Below are 22,166 nucleotides of genomic sequence, written 5' to 3' on the forward strand. Positions count from 1 at the left end.
AGTATGAATTGCTAGTATTGATCAATTTTGTGATATAGAAACTACTTTTGGAAATATAATCAAATCACTTCATTTTATAGGATACTTTACTCACCCTTGGATAAAGTTGCTAAATGATTAATCATTATTAAGATTAATTCTATGAATTCTCTATATGCTTGATTGAGAGTTTTTATCCATGGCATTATTGTTTATTGATCATAGATATGATAATGTGTACTTGGTATGCTTTTGAATATATGCACTATGAATACCAAGATTAAAGAAACCATCCTTGGCACATAGAATCAACTCATGCTAGTATGTACTTAATCTCAAAAGACCTTGCCATAGGCTTACTTAGATTATCTACTTAAAGGTCAAAGTTTTGCTATGCATGCTAACTAAGGAAACAAACAAAAATCATTTCTAAATCTAAAGATGTTGTTTCCATCACTAAGTTTTCAAAAGCTTACATTGGATTTGTTCTTGGAAAATAAAACTGAAGTATTTTTCTGTATTTACTGAATCTTGTAAAAGCGTTTCAAATGAAAAAGGTTTCCAAACTGTGAAGATCATGGCACAGTGTTGAAAACCAAAATCCTGATTAAGGTTATACAGAAAATAATATTAAATTCAATTATTTCAGCTCCAAGGACATCATAAGTAAAATAGGGTTAATAGAATTCTTGAAGAAATGAAAAAGACAATTATGTATGATAGTCATCTACTCAAATAATTTTTTAAAAGACTATCATCACTGCTTGTCATACATATGATTTCTATTAGATCTATTTTTGATGAAAATTTTGATCTTCTGAAAAATGGAAAATGAACCATTGCATATCTTTCATATTTTTCAGTCGTACATGTTATGCTTGATATGCTCTTATGAAAATAATGCCAAATCTGATAAAGATACTTCTATCCTTGGATATCATTCATCAAGCAATGCATATAGAACATTCATGAAAAATTCTAGTTGTAGAGGTATCAATTCATTTTATTCTTTATGAGACTAATGATTTATTATCAAAATACTAAAAACAAATTATATATGTATATGGTTAATCTTTTATATATAACAATCTGAAAAACTTGTTAATAATTAGAACCAAAATTGGATTTTTCAGATATGCACTTAATGAAGAAAAATTGATAACTACTAAAAGACTAAATCAAGAAAAGATAGATCTTGATAAGATTTTTGCATGATTAGAAGTAAAGATCACCATTATTATTTGTTTGCTTCATGAGCTTTATAATCTGTCAAATGAATGTGTAGAATTCACTCCTATGTGGTTATTTCATTAAAAAAAGGAGATCTATGTAAAATAACCACCATATTTAAAGATTACACATTACATATATGATAAAGCAATATGTGATTTGGAACAAGCATCAAAAGCATGATAGAATAATTATTTTATCATATACCTAATAGACCAGATTGTGTGATCATTATGTGCCCTTGTGCAAGACTTCAATCTAACTCTAATGAATCATAATTTATTGATAACAAATGAATCATAATCTGAATTTTGATAGAAACAATTGTTTAAGGCAATTTGATCAAAACTTAGCTAGCATGCCTTATTGACAATTATCTTAAGCAAATAGAATCTAAGCTAAATTGATGTTGAAAATAAGAAATTGATTTGATCTTGATAAATCCTTCTATTGTCTCACATGCTTGTACTTGAACCATATTGGTTAATGAAACCATCTCTTTAGTTCAAGTGATATGTGCTTGCTTATACTTAGGGAATCTCTTGAGTAAAGTGACTCAACATTCAACTAGTATCATATCTTATATCGAGTCATCTAGTTAAAAATATGGTGGATGAATGTTTTGTATCTTGAAGAAACTAATAACTTTCTTTCAAGGAAGAAAAGGAGCTTGCAGGATCCTTGAGCAAGAAAATGAGAGATTTCAACTTGAAGGATATCTCCACGTAAGATACAATAAACATTCTCATGCAAACAAGAGAGAGGACCTTCTTCAGCCAAAAGTTCATACATAAGAAATCTAGTAGGTATTTGACTGAAGAATGCAGAATGGATTGGTAATTCTAGATACCTCTCTCATAAATTAATTGAGCAAAGTCAATAACTTAAATCTTAGTATGGCATGGTTAAAATCTTTAATTATTAATTCCTTGATATCATGTCTATATATATGTATTGATTGACTTATGCTTTTAGAAATTGTTTCATGGTTTGCCCAAACTAAAATATATCTTTGCCTATGTCATAACCATGAACTACACAAGTTTATGCTTAAAATTTTTGATTTAAAATGACTTGTGAGAAGCTATGAATTCTTGAGCATAATGAAAATGTTGTTTGCATGATATACCTCTATATGATACATTTGATTATTTCTTTATTCTGCTCTTTCAAGTAAATTACTTGAGAATAACAAAGAGAAAGAGAGATAAAGAAAAGATAATGGATATTATTCAAGAGAAGTAAAATCTAAGTAAAGGCAAATACTCCAATCTTAAGAAAAAGCAAAACAAGCATAATATATTCAGCACTTGTGTGAGCATTCTTTTGGAAGGATAAAATCCGTAATGAATTACACTTAAATAGAGGGAGAGTTTAAAGTAAATAGTTTAACCTTTCTATATTGCTCATCATAGGGATGGTGCCAATGGAGAGGCTAGTGGTAGTACCCGGCACTATTTGACCCAACTATTCGGTGTAGGGCATATTAGGGACGGCACAAGAGGGAGGCTAATGGTAGTACCTCGTGCCCCTTCCCAACTTCACCGGATAGGGAGCAAATAGAGTATAGAGCATAAGAAAGTTATAAATGAAAGACAAAGTAAATGAAAGTATATAAGAAGAATCAAGTCAAATTTTTTAATCACTTGAAAACACACTTTAAGGATGAAATCAGTGCAAAATTATATTTAAATAGGGGGAGTTTATTTGAAAAGAATTGATTTTGATCCTTAACATTCTTACTCTTAATATTCTAATGCATGACTTAACACATAATATATTTTGCATATGGCATGATGCTTTAAATTATGGATTCTCAATATTTTGTAATGCTTCATGCTTGGACAATTTGATTGATTGTTTGAAATACTACATAAAATTTTTGTTTGGTAAGAAAATTCAGATTTGTCATTCACAATCATCGTTAAAATGTGAAAGTTGAAATGAGAAGAGAAAGATATCTCTATTTAGGCAAAATGAATTGATCTTGATCTATCTTTCTACTTGCCTAACTTTGATACATAATATCCTAATACTTGTTAAAATATCCTCCATTTTGTATCGAAACTCAATACTAAATACAAAGATTCTGAAAGTGCTCTAATGTTATTGAAATATGTGTTTTCAATCTTAGTAATTTAAGATGAGCTACAAAGTAGAAGATACATATCTCAAATTTTGAGAGCCTTCTTGAAAATTCTTATGAAAATTCAGAATCTGATTTTGTATAAAAGCTTAAACTCAATATGATTTCTAAATAAAATCTTAATTTAAGAAAAACAGAATTAATTTTGATGTCTTGGCTGATTGCTCCGATACGCATCCGAAACATATCCTTTCTTATCATTAAAATCTACTAATATTGGTCTAAATGATCAATGATCTTGATTGCAAGCAAATATTTTTAAATATATGATTTTATTTTGATATTAAAAATATTTATTATGCTTCATGTATACATTGCTGAAAAACTATGATTAAGAAATTGAGTTCTATAAATATATATATTTCAATGATCATCTATATGTTTTTCTCTCCTACATTATTAAAGATAAAATAGAGTGAATGATCTTAAAGCTAGAAATATTTCAGCTCACTCAAATGATTCTAAAAGAAAGAAAATGTAAATGCTTTTGAAAGAAACTGAGCTTCAAATGAATCATTTTCTGATTAATAATTCTATACATTTTTTCTAAGATTAGGAGAAAGCATAACTTGTTCTTAAAGGATTAGGAAGAGTGACTACTATAAATTTTGAATAATTCTAGATCACTCTACACTCTCGATATCAAAAGAAAAGAATGATTAAAGAGGAATGCATCTTTTGAGGGGGAGCTTTAGATATTCTAAAGATACTTTAATTTGATGCATACCTTGAATTTTATGGATTGATTTTGATGAACCTCCTTATATTGCAAGACATGCTTTAATTACCTTGAGATGAGTTCTATAAAGGTTGTCTTATCTCAAACCTTGAACTTATAGAAAATATATTTTTGAGATTGACAATTTTATTGAACATTATCTTCAAATTCTAAACTCTTAAATGGAATGATCAATTGAGGGGGAGAAAGAAAATTTCAGAAGGAGAGGTCTTATGGAACTTAATCGCATTAATCTATAACTAAAGGAGAGAGGAAGAATACTAAATGAAAAGTGATCTTAATGCTCTCCAATATTTATCATCTGAAATTTAAATCTAAAAATTTTTACGATACACCTTGAGGCTTGTTATTTGGTTAGTATATCCTATGCATCAATCATGAACCAAATTACAATTCAAATAGTTGATCTTAAGAGCCTCTAATTTAATGAAAAAGGGGGAGAATAACGTGTTGAATTTTCTTGAGTATCTCTCAAAAAATCTATTTTGGAATTCACTAATGAGATCTAATTGGCTTGCTCTTTAGAACTTCAATTTTGTGCCAATTCATATTTTTTATGTATCAAATTGTGCTTATTTTTTTTTGGGAATAAAAGAAAATCTTTAAAAGAACTCTAAATGATCTTTCAAAGCTTTGCATTTTATGTATGCTCTAAGATATATCATAAATTTCATGAATTCATGTTTTGGTATTTATGCCATAATATTTTTACATCATAAAAGAACTTTGCAATCATACTTAATATATTGCTCTTATACTCTGAAAATTAATTAAATTGCTCTCATGTTGATAAAATACTTAATATTTTGGGCAAAAGTTCTTAAATGAACAAGCTTTCATACTTATTATTGAAGAGAGGTTAGATTTCCATTCGTGCTTTCTTTGAATATCATTCGTGGTACTTCTTGAATTAACTTAAGAAAGATTCCACCTACACTTGATTAGAAAACTATCTGTGGTATCAAATTAGAAAACTTCTTAAAATCACATTCGATGTGTTCTGCTCTGAAATTATCTTAATTGTCTCTGATCTATGCTCATTAATCTGATTCTAATATTATTGCCTTGAGTTATATGATTCATATCCTTGCAATAATTTGACATGCAAATCAGAGTACAATAAGAAAAAGAAATATTTGAGTATTCTTATCTTTGTGCTTAATGTTTCACTATCTTTTTGATGTTGTCAAAAAGGGGGAGAAATATCTAAGTATATGCTCATAATGCTTTGTGTTTTGCATTGAACACCAACTCAGCTTAAATTGAAATATGTTGATTGTGTTAAGCTGATTAAATCTAAAGCATTATCATGAAGTATGTTTGTAAATATATATGTTTTCTACTTCATGCAACTTAGCTATGTATTACTTCTAGAACACAATATATTTTATATTGCATATACTCCAAGTTTTTGTCATCATCAAAAAGGGGGAGACTGATGACCCAAAGATTGATTTAAAGATTGATTTTGATGATCACAAAACCTTGAAGTATAAATACTAATGTTTGTGTTGCAAGAAGAAAGATTATTTATTTTGCAAGGAACATAGCAAGTTGGAAGAATTCAAGAAGGCCTCCAAAGCTCTCAAGAAAAGTTAGAAGAAAGCCACACCTCATTGGCCCAAGATTCAAGTTCAAAGGCTTCAATTTAGAAGAGCAAGTTTTAAGAAAAATTCAAAGGAAAGGCACTCGAGTCGACTCCTACAGTTCCGAGTCGACTCCAAGGAGCAACAGACAGCCGGACAGAAAGATTCATCTCAGAACCTGTCAACGAGTCGACTCCTGAAGAGCGCGAGTCGACTCCGATGCTTGCCGAGTCGACTCCAGGGTAGTACGAGTCGACTCCAGGGAGTCACAGACAGAAAGACAGAGAAGTTATTTTGGACCCTGAGAGCCGAGTCGACTCCGGAGGAACTCGAGTCGACTCCGATGGTTGGCAGGTCGACTCCAAAGGAAGCGAGAGTCGACTCCCAGTGTGATACAAAGCAAAAGTCAGAGAGCAACTTTCGGACACTGAGAGCCGAGTCGACTCCCGCAAAATCCGAGTCGACTCCGAGGCAGCGCAACCCCAAAGACAGAAGACGGTATTTTCGTCTCAGAGAGGCGAGTCGACTCCAAGACAGTTCGAGTCGACTCCAAGGCAGCGCGACCCAAAATACAGAGGATCAGTTTTCGGGCTCTGAGAGGCGAGTCGACTCCAAGAGTATCCGAGTCGACTCGAGGAAGAAAATCAGAAAGTATGTCCTCTGAATTCATGGGATGAGCCGACTCTGAAGATGCCAAGTCAGCTCCAGATATTGGCGAGTCGACTCCGGGTTAAGACGAGTTAACTCCCAGTCGAGGATGCACAATAATTCAAATTTGGAACAGTGGCCGAGTTGTCTCCAGTAAAGCACGAGTCGACTCCTGCAACAGGCGAGTCGACTCCTGATCGCGCGAGTCGACTCCGATCCCAACGGTAATATTGTCAGGAAGTGCAGACTGTGTCCAACGGCTCTATTTTTGTCTCTAACGGCTAGATTCTTGTTTCCACGCCATCTAAAGCTATAAAAACAAGAGGAGAGCTAGGGGAGAAGGGATGGAAGTGGGAGAGATCATTTAGGAAAGAGATTCCAAAGAGATTACAAGGGAAATCTCCCATAAGCACAAAAGGGCCATTCAAAGTAAAATAGAGAGAAGAAGAGCATCCAAGTGAATCCCAAAGCTTCCTCTCCATCCGTGTGCTGCCTCGGTGATCCTCTACTTCGTGCCAAATCAGAAGAGGGTCAAGTAAAGAAGAAGCCGAGCTCCTTCATCTTCAAAACTCGTTTGAGGGCTTCTCTTTACTCTATTTGTTTATATTGTCATATTTGCTTGTTTAAGAAGCTTTGTTTTGTTTTATACTTTGTTTTAATATCTTGTAACTTGATTCAATCAAGGGATTGAATCAAGGGGTTAAGGTTTGTTGGTGAGCCAAAGGGAAAACCAACTGTGTAAGGTTTGTTGGTGAGCCAAAGGGAAAACCAACTGTGTAAGGTTTGTTGGTGAGCCAAAGGGAAAACCAACTGTGTTAGGTTTGTTGGTGAGCCGAGGGTAAAACCAACGAGTAGGGTTCGATTGTGATCCCGGGAAAACAATCGGAGTGGTTCTAGTCGGTGAGCCTGAGAAAACCGACCGAGTTCGTTGTGCGCTCGTAAAACAACAAGTTGGGTTGTGAGCTTGTAAAACAACCGGCTGTAATCGGTAGGATTATAGTAAAATTTCCAAGAGGTCTTGGGGAGTGGATGTAGGTGCTGGGGTGCACCGAACCACTATATGTCCTTTGTGTTTGTAATGCCTCTAGTTATTGTCTAACTAACACACTTACTTACTTAGATAAATTGCTTGCTTAATTCTTATCCGCACATCCTTTAGTTGCAAGCATATTTAATCAAGTCGAAGTCTATACATCAAACCCTTGCTAAGTTTAACTTTCACTGTGCATCTATACAACTTAGCATAGTTAATCAAAAAGTTTTAGAAGTAGCATAAAAGTTTTGAAAGACCCAATTCACCCCCCCTCTTGGGTTGTATCTACTGGGCAACACTATACTTTGAAATGCTTTACTTTGTAATATCTGTTATATTTTTAAAATGATGCATTAACATGAAAAAATTTATGCTTGATCCGGTAAGGTAGTGTAATATCTACTTACTGAGCTGTGTCGCTCATATATCTTGATTTTTATTTTTCTTACTAGAGAAATAGGGTTAGTAGAGACGAAGGATGGTCGAGGCTTGAAGTTATTGCTAGCAAGCTTGGTGATCTATATAATAGAACTTTAATTCTTTAGTAATTATAAATATGTAGCTTAGTATATTGAGGATTATGGGTTTGGTATTTATATTTGGATTTAGATGCTCTAAACGAGTATTGGTTTTATTTAATGGATGATAAAATTAGACTTTTATTTATTATATTTTGTTTAAGATGAATTTGGAAGTTAAATGAAATGTTTAGCTTCGTGCTATCTTGGGTTGAACCCCTCGGTAGTATGGCCGTGTTATGTCCCAGATTTGGGGTATGACATTTTTTAGTATCAAGGAAATAGGTTTGATCATGGGTGAAGCTTAAAAGTCTGGTAATAGATCGAACTTAAGCTTAGGTTTATGATTTGTAAAGTCAGGCATAGGACGAGTATAAAAGAGTTGGTTTAGATCTGAGTTCCACAAAAGAAGTATGGTAGAGTAGAAGAAGACTAAGGCTATGTTTAGGAAAGTTGTTGGCAGTAGAGCTTTTGGAAGTAGAGCTTTCTAAAGTAGAGCTTTTATAAAAAGCTGTTTACTGTTTAGTAACTACATTTCTAAAGTGCTATAACACTTTAATATGTGTTTGGTAAGCAAACTAACAAAGTACTTTTGGTATGACAAAATGACCATAAAGGACATTGCATAGTATTATACAATAAAGCATAATAAAATATAATATGTATTAATACATAAAATATATGATATTGTATAATAGTACTGTAATGTAATATAATATTATTATAACATAGTAATATAATATTGTATACTATAGCATAATAATTTAATATAATAATAAATTATTTAACATAATATATCAATGTCTTATGATATAATGTAATATAATATTCTATTTATAGTATAATACAATCATAAAAATATAAAATATTATAATTATTAGTGTAAATTATTTTTTATAATATAAAATATTAATTTTTGTGTAATTGTTATATTTTATCACGGGTATTTTGGTAAAAAAGCAGCTTTCCGACTGAGCCTATTTCGAAAAGCTTCAAAATGGAGCTTCTTCCAAAAAAACTGTTTTTAGCTTTCTTGAAAAGCTAAAACAACTTTTTGAAATTTTTATCAAACATATTTATTTCATCTAAAAGTACTTTTGGAGGGCCAAAAAGTGCTTTTTGGCCTTCCAAAAGCTCCCCCAAATGGGGCTTAAGTATCCTTATATGTTAAAAAATGAAGGTGAGTTAAGTTTCGAGGATGAAACTCTTTATGGGGGAGGAATGTTATAGCTCGATTGGGGCTTGGTCCACTTGATTGGCCCAACCCAAGCCCTCGGGACAGAAAATAAACAACAAATCAAAACAGGGGATCGTGATTCCCCTGCTAGAGTGGCTCGAACGGCCACTGTTGAGGTGCAGCTAGGGGAGGTACAACCCATGCGAAACTCTCGAGGTTGGTGCTAACGACTTGTGGCAGTTAGAGGTTGTTGCAACCAGTGAATGTCATTGCCGCCATTTAACTGAGCTCATCCCCTCTCCCGTGGGCTATATATAAACCCCTCCACTTTGATTGATCCCTTACTACTTATCTCCTTACCTCCTTTCTCTTTTGTCCTTCCTCTTCAGTGGCTGGCGTGCCACCATGACCAAGCATGCCGCCTGAAGCCATCAATTCTCCCTCTAGTTCAGCTACCCTGTTCGGAGAACCATCCCTTCTCCTCTCACCATGTTTTGCTGGAACTTGCCACCGCCAACTGTGAGCCACCATCCGCATCCCTTGCTGGTGAGTCCCCATTCCCCATCAAAGCTTTCTTAGGTTGTGTGGGCTGCCACCAAGGTAGCTTGCAGATGATGCCCCTTTTCTTTTCATTCCATTTCCTCTCTCTTCTCTACTCTCTACTCTCCCTATTTCTCTCTCTAACAGATCAAAACCTTAGTAGGAGAGTCCCAACTGCCTATCCCATGGACCCTGGGTTGACCCCTTCAAAGATACCCCGAATTGCCCTAGTGCCCAAGCTACCTATCGAACTGATCACTCCAGCTCGATGAATTTCCTTGAAAACACAATTGATGAATCTTGTCGAATGAATCTTGGCCCTGATTGAGTCTATACGCTATGATTCATTGAGTGAATCGTTTAGACCCAATCCATCCGAAACCACCGTATGCTCAGTCAAGCTTCTTTATTATCGCAATTCTATTAAAATCATCAAGTAGATATTAATTTCATATTGATATTTCAAATAGGTCTGGCAGAGTCGTCTAGCGAAGTCTGACAATTTAAGACAAAAGTAGTAAGTAAACCTTATATTCCTTACTAGTTTTTAACTTGTAAATTGATCTTCACTCCTTATTATTTATCAAAATTATTATATTTTTCATGCAAAAAATCTGTCTGTAAAAATATGATGTTTTACTTAAAATTATGATCAGCATATATATTATAAAAATTATATTTTATTATAAAAAGCAATTCATAAGTGTTTTTAAATGAAATTACCATGATTATGTAGCACGAATCTTGTTATTAGCACTTTTCCATCTATTATACATATGTTTTAATATATATATATATATATATTTAAAGGCTTTGAGATGCTATGTATGATTTCTAGAATTAGGAAGATCGACATCCAAAGCTAGCATTCATATGAACACAGGCCCCGCTAGCGGGTATAAGGTTTGCATACAAAACCAAAATCTTTGTTGATTACAAACATGGGCTCTATCATGGGTATAAAGTGACCAAAGTATGAATATCTGTAACCAATATTTTAAACTATGTTGTGGCTAAATAACTGAAGCATAATTTATGAATTTATTTGCAATATGAACTTTGAACCATGTTTATAAAATATTAATGATTTATGCATGCATGATTGGCTTTATGACTTATTTTAATTACTGTATTCTGACATGCTTTATTTTGTAATATCTGTTATTTTTTTAAATGATGCATCGACATAAAAAACTTCTGCGTGATCCGATAAAGCAGTGTAATATCTACTTAATGAGCTGTGTTGCTCATATTCTCTATTTTTTATTTTTCTCTCTTGAAACGAATAGGGTTTGTAGGGGTGAAGGATGGTCCAGATTTAGAGTTCGTGCTAGCAAGCTTGGTGATCTATGTAGCAGTACTTTAATTCTTTAGTGGTTATGAATATGTAGCTTAGTATATTGAGGATTATGGGTTTGGAATTCATGTTTGAATTTAGATGCTCCGAACTAGTATTGGTTTTATTTAGTAGATAATGAAATTGGACTCTTATTTATTATATTTTGTTTGAGATGAATTTGGAAGTTAAATGAAATGTTTGGTTTTGTGTTATCGTAGGTTCACTACAAAAGAAAGGATATCTCCCGGCAGTTCTTGATCACAATCTTTCACCAAGTTATCATAATGAGCTGTGTCATCAGAATATATAGATTTCTCAACATGCATGGACTGATCAATAACTGCACGCTCATCTTCTCTTACAGTTCTGATACTATGTCCAAGAGCATCTCTAAGTAGGCCCTTATATCATCTTCTTCTACAGAATTTTGTTCCGTGTCACTACATCCAAAATTGAAAGTGTCTTCTAGATCGGAGGGTTGGTTACATGAAGGTATGAACTCTCCATGGATTACCCATTCAGTATAACCCTTTAGAAAACCATTCCATACCAAATGTTCTTCAACAATTTTTGGATCAAGAGCAGATCCGTTTATACATTTTTGACATGGACAAAAAATCTTCCCGTTTATATTAGATTTCTCAAAAGCAAACTTAATGAAATTCTGAATTTCATCCAAATATTCAGCACTAGATCTTAACTTATTTATCCAACTTTTGTCCATTCTATTAGAATACCGATTGAACTGCAGTTTTTTAAAAAAAGATAAACAAAATTAGAAGGATGGCCTACATATAAATTTCAGAAGATATTTTGCCTTGCAAATTTATATATATAACTGGAATGCTACTTCTTGTATCAATGTCCATATAAATCTTAAAGACGCAACATTTCAGACTTTTAGCAATGTATGCCTTATGTTGTAAAATCATAACATAGAGAAAGTGATGTAAATTTTTCTTCTGAAAGTATAATAATTCTGAAAATTGAAGCTTTGTTTACCTATCAAGTCATCATTAGTACATTGAAAATCTACTTCTGATGCAATATAGAAAAGAACAGTCTCACTTCCATTGTCATTTGCAGCTCATATAAATATAAATTGCGTAAGTGGTCTGACCAACAATACGTGTATCTTGCTCTAGTAATAATGGAAGTTATAACACTGAGGCAGTTGATGACCTCTATGTGCTCTCTCTCTCTCTCTCTCATTATTGATAAACATGTTGATAGCATAACTTTGATCAATCCAAGAATGCTACATATTCCTTTGATGAAGAAACCATACGACCCCCTACAGTTCTTTGATGAGCTTGTTGCACAAGTTAACAATAAGATTCGTGGTTTTGAGGTAGTTTCTGGTCTATAGCAGATTCCTTTACATTTAAATGATTTTGCCTTTTTATCCGAGTAGGCTTGAACCATATGATTGCCAATATGTTAAGTCCTTATTTGTTCTCATACCCCAGAAACATATTTATGGCTGCTAAACTTTAAAGTTTATGGCTGCTAAACTTTAAAGTTTATGGCCGCTAAACTTTAAGTTATTGGAGGCTCCATAATGAATAATAATTCATAACCTTCCTAGAGAGAATAACTAGGCTTAGGATCACTTGATTCATTTTCCATAAAATAAACCCTGCTTACTTGTAATAGAATTTAGAATACTATCTGATTCAAGTTGACCAAAACAAATAATATACTTTCTAATTTCTATAGATTCAGAGAATTACCTCAGAACAAGCTTAACGGTTCTTTATTCTGTTAGCAGTTAACCATGAAAGGAAGCCACCCCCCTGCTCCAACCCACAAAAAAAGGGAAAAAATAACTGGCCTAGACAAGTGTTGCGCTTTCATATTATGCATCTAGATAACCACTGGTTTTTTTATGCACCAACACAACAAATGTCATTCCATTGGCATAAGGACAGTGGAGGACATCTTTTTCCAGGAAGCTCCACAATATATGAAAAGAATGTTAAAGAATCTTACAACTTCCTATCAACCTAATGTCAAAAACTATGCACAGTTTTCTGCATGACAAAATTTCTGGTTGGAATAATAGGACACTAAATCATGCATTCTGTTTTAGCTTCGATCAATATTAATCTCAACACCAGCTGCTAATGGCTCCTAGGAACACCAAACTGCACATTTTTTGTTTGTTTGTTTGTTTTAAATCTGGATTCTCGTATCTCATTGAATCTTTGAAAAACATTCTACTCTACATTAAATTTCAAACTCTTGGAGAATATTATAACCATGGAAGGGATCATCACCACCATCATCATAATATTAATAAATTAAATGTGGCAAGCAGCATTGCATCAAGCTTAAGACCAATTGTTTATTACTTTTAGGAAAAAACCCCTCTTCTTTTGGTTGTTTTTCAACATAATTTTCAGGAAACGTGCTCACACTAAGACTCTTAAAAAGGCATGGCATCCATATAAAGTATCAGCATCACCAGCATCATAATTATTACAAAATTAAGCTTTGCCGAAGAGAGAACAGAGTCCAGTCCCCTACATTTAAATAACCGACGACTGCTTAGAATTTTAAGAAGAAATTTAGTTGTTTGGAAATCCCATCATATCCTTATGGCCCTGACATTCAGTTTTGCACATCCATCCTGCTTCTAAAAGACAAACAGGCCTCTGACCTCTATTACACTAAATGTCAAAACTTTCACAGGACATCACATCCATAAAAAAAAGCAATAATAGAAAAGATCATTTCATAATCACCATCATATATCATTAATCAAGTATGATCCTAACATTTGGTTTCGAAATTCATCCTGCTACTCAGAAGCTTCCACTTATACGTCAGATGTCAAAACTTTCACAGAGAAATGCATATCCAACACAACAAATGTCATTCCATTGGCATAAGGACAGTGGAGGACATCTTTTTCCAGGAAGCTCCACAATATATGAAAAGAATGTTAAAGAATCTTACAACTTCCTATCAACCTAATGTCAAAAACTATGCACAGTTTTCTGCATGACAAAATTTCTGGTTGGAAATAATAGGACACTAAATGGAATATTCTTAGGAGCCATTAGCAGCGGAGGCGAAGCTCGATCAAGGCTTATACCAAAGAAGAGGAGAAGGAGCGCGTTGGGGAAGGAGGAGAAGGAGGAGAACAAGCGAGACGGAGGGAGAGGAGGGAGTAGGAGAAACTACCTCGGGCGGAGCGCGTTGGGGTCGGTCGGTTGACGCCAGAGAGGAGGTAGGAGTCGGACGGTCCGCGCCGGAGAGCAGGAAGATGGGGGCAGCGCCGGAGACGAAGGCAAGGGCAACGCCGGAGAGGAGAATGAGGGGTATCGGGAGTAGCTAGGACAAGTATGCGGGCTTGGGGTCGGCCGCTAGGTTTTAAAGGGACTTTGGCGACGCTTATAAGCGTCGTTTTAGCGTTTCAATTAACCACGCTTATAGCCGTCGTCTTAGGCAAAAACAAAAGCGTCGTTTGGCCTCAAGTCTACGACGACGCTTTTAAGCGTCGTCCACTACTTCAAATTACCCACACTCACCAAGCGCGTCGGAAAAGTTTGGCGCGGGAGGAGAAAATGCCGACGCTTTTCCCTAGCGTCTGCTTTTCCCACTTTTACTATAGTGCAACCCGAGATCTCAAGTCATATCTATGCTCATTTCACATCGGAGTCATATACATGATTACAATAGACGGATTGAAAGTTATGTTCATTTTGGTGAACATTTTGTAAAATTGTGCATCCGGCCATCAATTGGCCTTCATCCGATCCATGTTTTCCTAAAATCTATGGCTATGATGGTTGCCTTATTTCCTTTGCCACTAGCCACAGCCACCATAGCCTGCTTCTCCTTTCTTGCAACCACAGCCAACTGCTGGCTCTTCCACACCTTATTGAGGTGAACTGAACTCAGCACAAGCAAGCTCGTTGAGCTCAACCTAGCTTCACTAGTTGGCCCAGGTTGTTTACCACCTAAGCGTAGCTAAAAGAAAAAACGCGATGAGTAGTTTCAGATTGTTGACTACAACGGAAACACCTTTAGAGCGGGCCAATTGGATTTGGAGAAATCGTATTACTGAGAAACAAAGCTTAAAATAAAAGGCTATTATAATAGTTTAAGTTTTATGTTATAATCCAATAAGAAAATTGTCCTTTATAACACAAATAATGGCTATTATTTGCATGTGCACTGTTTTCAAAATGAGTTGGTATTCTTATTTCTCTTACAGAATACATTTTATTGTCATTTTCCCCTCAAAAGACTTTGTACCATCCACAGATATTATTTTTATTAAGTAAACAATGATATGAAAAATAATGCCACAGTATAAAATTTCCATTACTTTATGTTATACTACCATTAGAACAATCGCTATATTATAAGTGTCATTATTTAATATTAAAAAAAATAAAACTGTGCACCGTAGGATAAATTAATGCGAGTATGGCCACAGGTGGGGAGCAAACAAAGGAACGAGACCACGAAAGTCTTGACTATGAAGTCTCCTTCCCAGCTCCCTCCAAGTCTCTAGACGAATAAATGTCTGTAACATTTAACCGTGTCTTGACGTGGGTTAGTTGACCAGCAAGCGCAGCGGGTTGAAACTCTCACTCTTAGCGGCCAACGAAACCATGCAACCCACGTCCAACAATCTCTCAAGATGCCTTGAGCTATGTCCTGCACAGGCTTGAGATTCATGTTGCCTTTTAGTTCGTTGAACCAGGAATCTCTGCTGTGTGCAGGTGCACTGTAGCGTGCCATGCAATAGCATATGAACAGCCATCAAACGATATACGCTATGTATGATACGGCATATGCTCGTGAATTATTTTATTTGATAATTGTTTATCTTCTGATAGCATTGAAAGCTGCATAGTACTCTGCAGTGCCATCCTGCTGCAGTCCATAATAGTAACAGGGATATGAATGGTAACCCTTAATTTTCATTTCATGCAATGATGCAACTCAACTCTGCCAAGTCCCTTTTCTTGGTATGGAAGGACTTCTCGAAAGAAGAGGCCAGGAGAGACGAACACCGAGCATTTCAACTTATTGTCTGTAAGAAACCATTGTCCAGCTCATTCTAGCATAATCTTGAAAGCAGAAGATAAACAGCAACTACGTTGAGTATTGTATTCAACTTATTGTCGGTAAGACTGAATTTTTATCACATCCAACTATGTCGTTGGAGAGAAGGGAAGCTTAAGAATTCGAGGCTACAAGCAAGTAATTTAGTTTAATCCAGTTGATTTCGTCATGGTTTCAAGACGGTGGACAGATTCCGCCATTGTTGGCCGATCCACTGGTGCAACCAGAAGGACCGGATGGCACCGTCGGGCCTTGCGGCAGGGATTGGAACATGAAACCGACTCTTGCCAGCCGCTGCTCCGCCCCAAGAAGCCTTGCTGCTGTGGCCGGTCGGGAATGCAGGAGGCAGAAGATCGAGAGAATGGTCATCAGAACCAAGAGGTTTCTCTTGACACAAGCCATGGATGGACACCAGTTGTTAATATGAAGCTGAGCTTTTCCCTACGTTTCTTCTTCGTAACTAAGATGTGGCAACTAGTGATCTGATTTGGTTGGTTGATGGAAGGAAGAGAGGCAAAGAAGGTTATATGTATGGTTTCCTTTACGTGTGTTTTGGGAGGAGATATGAATAAAAGAAAGACTTGGGGGGTGTTGGCTCCAAGTTCAAACTAATTAGCGCGGTAAGCAGGCGGAACTTTGATTTCAACTCGTTAGACCGTTTGTTTAGGCTTGCTTGAAAGGAATTATTAGAAAGTGGCAGCACAAGGAGTTCGACGGCCCCTTGGAATGCAAAAGTTCTTTGGTTGTTGGTAAAAGCTATCACAACTTCTTTGCTGTTTCTCGAGACCATTCGTCAAATAAACATATACGAAAACGACCAGTCGCCAAGTCGTTAATAGCCATTTCCATAGGACCGAAGAGTGTTTGATATACTAGGGGCGGAGGCAGAGAGAATTCAGTTACAGTTTTAAAGAAATTGCCGCTCGAATCTATTTATGGGACTGAAAAGTGATTGATATACTGCTCATAATTTAAAAGAAAGGGGTTACTTTTCTAAATGATGAAAGAAAATTTAATAGAATATAGTCATGCTATTATATTTTTTAAATAAGATGAGGTATTGTCCATTTTATACAATCATTGATAGTGGACGGTTTTGATATAAATGATCTAAGAATCTAATCTGAACACCAAACTTCATTTTAGCGGATGCTTGAATGATCATACCAAATTAATGTTCTGTCCTTTTCTTTATTGGCAATTAAATGCAACTACGCAACTAAAATATTATGTGTTGTAATCCAAGAATAATTTCATATGTTATTTTAAATAGACCATGTTTATGTGATACCAAGATACATTGGTTGAGTTAATACATAATTTTTCAAACATGAAGGACAGAAAGCTGTACGTATTGAACTGCATGAGGCAATAAAAATTATTTACATGAAGATGAAGCTACTCATGACTTGCCTTGATCTTTAATAATTAAACCTGCTCCAATGCTACGTGGCCCACCTTGGCCCGAAATTAATGTTCAGAACAGGCTTGGGCCTAATATTTCTGCACAACGGGTCAGGTCGAGCCTAAAACCCAAGCTTGTCTTTTAAATGGGTCGGATTCAGATTTACATCGACCCAGCATGAGCCTAGCCCGAACTTGATTTTATAAATTTTAAATTAATATTATATAATATACTATATTTTACTACCTTAAGTATGCTTAATATTTACTATATTTAATTAGATAAGACTACTTAAATATTGTGTAGACAGACATAAATTAAACAAGAATGTAGTCTCAAATTAGTTTAATAAAGTATAGTTTAGTTAATTACATGTAAAACAGAATGAACCAAATAAACCGGCTCAATTTCATCCGATTTAGTCAACTGATTAGAGGACTAATGGGTTATCGGGTCTGATCTGAACTCCTTATTTGGATAATCCATTACTTTATAATTGGATCCTAATTTTTTGGTTTGATACCTGAGACCCGAGACTCGAAACCCGTTTCTCCTTTTCCTTCTTCCCTCCCAATCGTGAGTGGCAGAGGGAGCACCAAGTCTGGTAACTCCCTCCCCTGTGTGTCATGATCGGTGGTTCATTGGTTGACTTTGATTGGTGGGGCACTCTCCTGCATCGTCCTCTCGGCTGCCAATTTGTCGGCAATTTGGAGGCTCGATAGGTATGTGAGGACTCGTATGGGCATTTTTTTAGTCTCACATCGGTTATTCGCCGAGAAGACTTTGGGTACTTATACAAGACTAAGGAGCCCAAAAAAATAACTTCCAGTTAGTCTTTTTGGGTGAGGTCTTAGGTTGTTACAAATGGTATCATAATAAACTCGGCCTATAGCCTATATAAACTAGGGGACACTGCTTCATAGGTTTATAGAGGCTGACCACGAGTCGATTGTGGTACTTATGATTATATTTGAATGCATTTGAACCATTAGCCTGACGAAAATATCAGAACTTGAATGAAAAGAGTATATGAGGACTTATACGGGCATGTGTTTAGTCCCATATACGTTATTCGCCAAAAAAATCTTGGGTACTTATACAGGGCTAAGGAGTTTAAAAAATAACATCCGGCTAGTCTTTTTGCTTGGGGTTCTTGGTTGTTACAATCATCGGAGAAAGGAGAGGCTTTCCGATAATCTTTTTTTGGATGGTGGTCAGGCAACGCATCTATCGGAGAGGGAGACGGGCTGAAGAATGCCGATGGGCGGCAGGTACATTCTAGGTGGTGATCCGAGCATGCGTTGGCTTGTTTGGGTGGTACATATTACCAGGATCGGACGCCACGGGCTGCCTCAGCTGTCCATCCTCTCTTTTCCCCCTCTTTTTATTTATTTATTTGGTCCTTTAAAATTGTCATAGGCCTCCTCCACCATGGTCTCATGGAGTCCAACAGGCATCCGGCTCCTTTGATGGGATTGCGATGGCTGGTCGCACGCTATCGGCAATCGACCATGGTAATCAGTCGCTGGTATATATGTTCTCGGGAGATCTTGATGGGCGATATTTGTTTCAATCGTAAAACAAAAACTTAATATTCATGCCTAACATGACTCGCGTACCATAATATTAAACAATATGGAGCAATAAAGTCATTTACATGAATGTAAAGCTATTGATGTCTTGATCTTTGATGCCAGCATATATGTAATGCAACATAGGAAGAAAATTTGGATGCGGCTCTGAGTATTCTTGATCGGAGGACCTCACAAGCATTCTCGGGTAACATACCTCCCCGATCAGAGGTAGCTATGGAGATTGAGATGGCACTCATCAGAGGAGGTAGCTATGGAGATTGAGATGGGTATCATCTTTAGTAAAGTTATACAGAAATTATCCTTATCATAGCCACCACAAAACTTTATCGCATCATCGTATTGGAGGCTTATCATGAATGTAGAATCTGTGTTTGTTAGTATGGGTGGCATCCGGATGACTTTAAGTGGGGTCAAGTCCAACACTTCCCTCGTAGCGATGAACCTTATAGACTTTCTTATGGATCTAGCCAATGGTATCATAAATGACAAATCAATACCATCAGAGTTAGAGGATAAGTTATCACATGGGAGTCAAGAATTCATCCTCGAGTTTATTGGGTAGAAAACGATTTTATTCTTAAATTATTCTTGTCTTTTTTTCTCGCCATTCTCTCTATACTCTCTTTTGCTGTATTCCTAGGATTTGTAAGTTAGCGTGGGAGAGTTATATCTTTTAAGTGGTCATCCAAGCTAGTGATTTGGCATTGGAAGAAAGAGACTTTTCTGTGGTGGATTCCTAGGGTTCGTGAGCGAGCGTGTGAGAGAGCTGTATTCTTGAAGTGGCCATCCAAGATGGTGATTTGGTATGGAAGAAAGAGTTTTGGTGCGCCTCCTCCTCTAACAATTGTTTCTTTTCGTTGGAAGCTAATCGGTATGCGGGTTCACCATTGCCACTATTTAGGCTCCGGCATCTCATGTCGTACATACCACATTAAGATTTTCACCTTGCCGCAATCGGTTCCGTCGGTGTTCTATATATTTTCTTTATTTTAAAGACGAGTTCAACACCTCCCGGTGTTCACGCTCATTAGCTCCATTTTGCAACCATCACCAACTGCTTCCCTTACTTTTATAGAGCTAAACTAAGCCCAGCACAAGCTAGCTGGAAATTTAGTCGAGCTCAAGCTAGCTTCGAGGAGTTGGGCTCGAGTTGGCTTAGCCCGCTTAAGCTCTGCTCGGTTACATAGCTAAATGTAGCTAGAATTAAAAAAAGGTGAGAGTAGTTTGAGATTGGTGCCCAAAACGGAAACAACCACTAGAGAGGGCCAATTGGGTTTGTAGAAATCGTACTAGTGAGAAACAAAGCTTCAAAGAAATGGCTAGCTATTATAACAGTTTCACTTTTAATATATAATCTATAAGAAGTTATAATTGCTATCACGGTTCATTAAAACACAAATAATGTCTATTATTTGCATGTGTTTTCAAAATAAGCTGCTATTCTTTTACAAAATTCATTTTTTTGCCATTTTCTCATCAAAAAATTTTGTACCATCCAAAAAATATTATCTTTTACTATGTAAACAATGATTTGAAAAATAATGCCACATTATAAAATTGTCCACTACTTTATGTTACTACCATTATAACAACCATTATAACGGTCATTATTTAATATTAAAAGAACTAAAATCGTCCAATTTGGGGTAAATATCAGCCATTATAATGGTGGTTTCCATTGGGGTCTGTTGTACAAGAACAGCGCTGTTTTGAAATATCTCGGTAAGAAGTTTGTCAATTGTCATTCCAGAGGCGAGCCATACATGAAAATTTTGATCTTTCCATGGATTGGCCCCTTCCAGAAGTAGGAGCATACCAAGGGAAGAGACCACAAAAGACTTGAGCATGAACTCATGAAGTCTCCTTCCCAACTGCAACCCCAAACTCTAGTTTCCGAGCCTGTAGAGGAAGAAAATGTCTCTAATTTTTAAACGATTCTCGACATGGGTTAGTTTGAGCAGCACTAGGATCCAGTTGAAACTCTCACTCTTAGTGACCCACGAAACCATGCAACCCACACCATTGTCACTCAAGATGCCTTGTGGTTCATGCTGCACAAGCTTGAGATCCATGTAGCCGGTAGTTCATTCAACATACACCTGCTTATCGGGTGGGTCGGGTTCTGGGGAGCTCAGCCCCATAAGTAACCAAAATTAGGGAGTGGACGATGCATCGAGGAGATTCGAGGAGGCGGCGATTGGATTAGGAATTTAAGATTTTGGATAGAGATGTAATTATATAAAATTTTAAAAATATTTAAGAAATAATATATATTTATTTATATTTATTTATTTAAAGAATAGGGTTTGGATTGAGCTGGGCCAGCACGACGCAAATATGAGCCCGGATCTTTTAAAAGATGGACTCAACTTTCTAGCCCGATCCGGCTTGCTGGGCTGAGAAACCAGACCCAAGCCTGTACAAAACGTGCTAGGGTTGGGCAGGTCAGGCATGCCGCTCCTTTTTTTTTTTTTTTTGCTAAAGCGGATGTATCATATACGGCAGATACGAATACACTCAGAAAGGACAAAAAAATAACAATTTTCGGAGCGCTCCGAACAAGTCCTCCTCGCCCGGTTAGAGAATCTCTCCAAAATAGTTAGTCATATAAAAGGCTACCCAATCTGTTGCTCCGTTGGCCTTACGGTATATATATACCACTGCTCGGTTTTCGAGCTGGTCTAAATCATCTGTACCCGACCTGATAAAAGGTGACAACGGTGGCTGATATACAAATGGGAAGACTTAATTTTCATTTCATACATCTCAACAGCAAGGAAAATACCCCTCATACTGGATTTCTCAAGACAAGAGGCCAGGGGAAAAAAATAGAGTATTTCGAAAGATAAACAAAAGAAGACAGAAGATAAACAAAAGCATAGGTAATATTGAATTTTTATCACACCAAGTCTGTCATTCGAGACAAGGGAAGCTTAAGAACTAAAGGCGACAAGTAATGTAGCTTAATTTATAACTCATTTCGTCATGACTTCACGACGGTGGGCAGGTTCCGCCATTGTTGGCTGATCCACTGGTGCAACCAGAAGGACCGGAAGGCACCGTCGGGTCTTGCGGCAGGGACTGGAACGTGAAACCAACTCTTGCCAGCTGCTGCTCCGCCCCGAGAAGCCTTGCTGCTGTGGCCG

Source organism: Phoenix dactylifera, chromosome 5 (assembly GCF_051530095.1).
Source record: "Phoenix dactylifera cultivar Ajwa chromosome 5, Ajwa_hap1_PhDact_Kaust_v1.1, whole genome shotgun sequence".
Taxonomy (NCBI): Eukaryota; Viridiplantae; Streptophyta; class Magnoliopsida; order Arecales; family Arecaceae; genus Phoenix; species Phoenix dactylifera.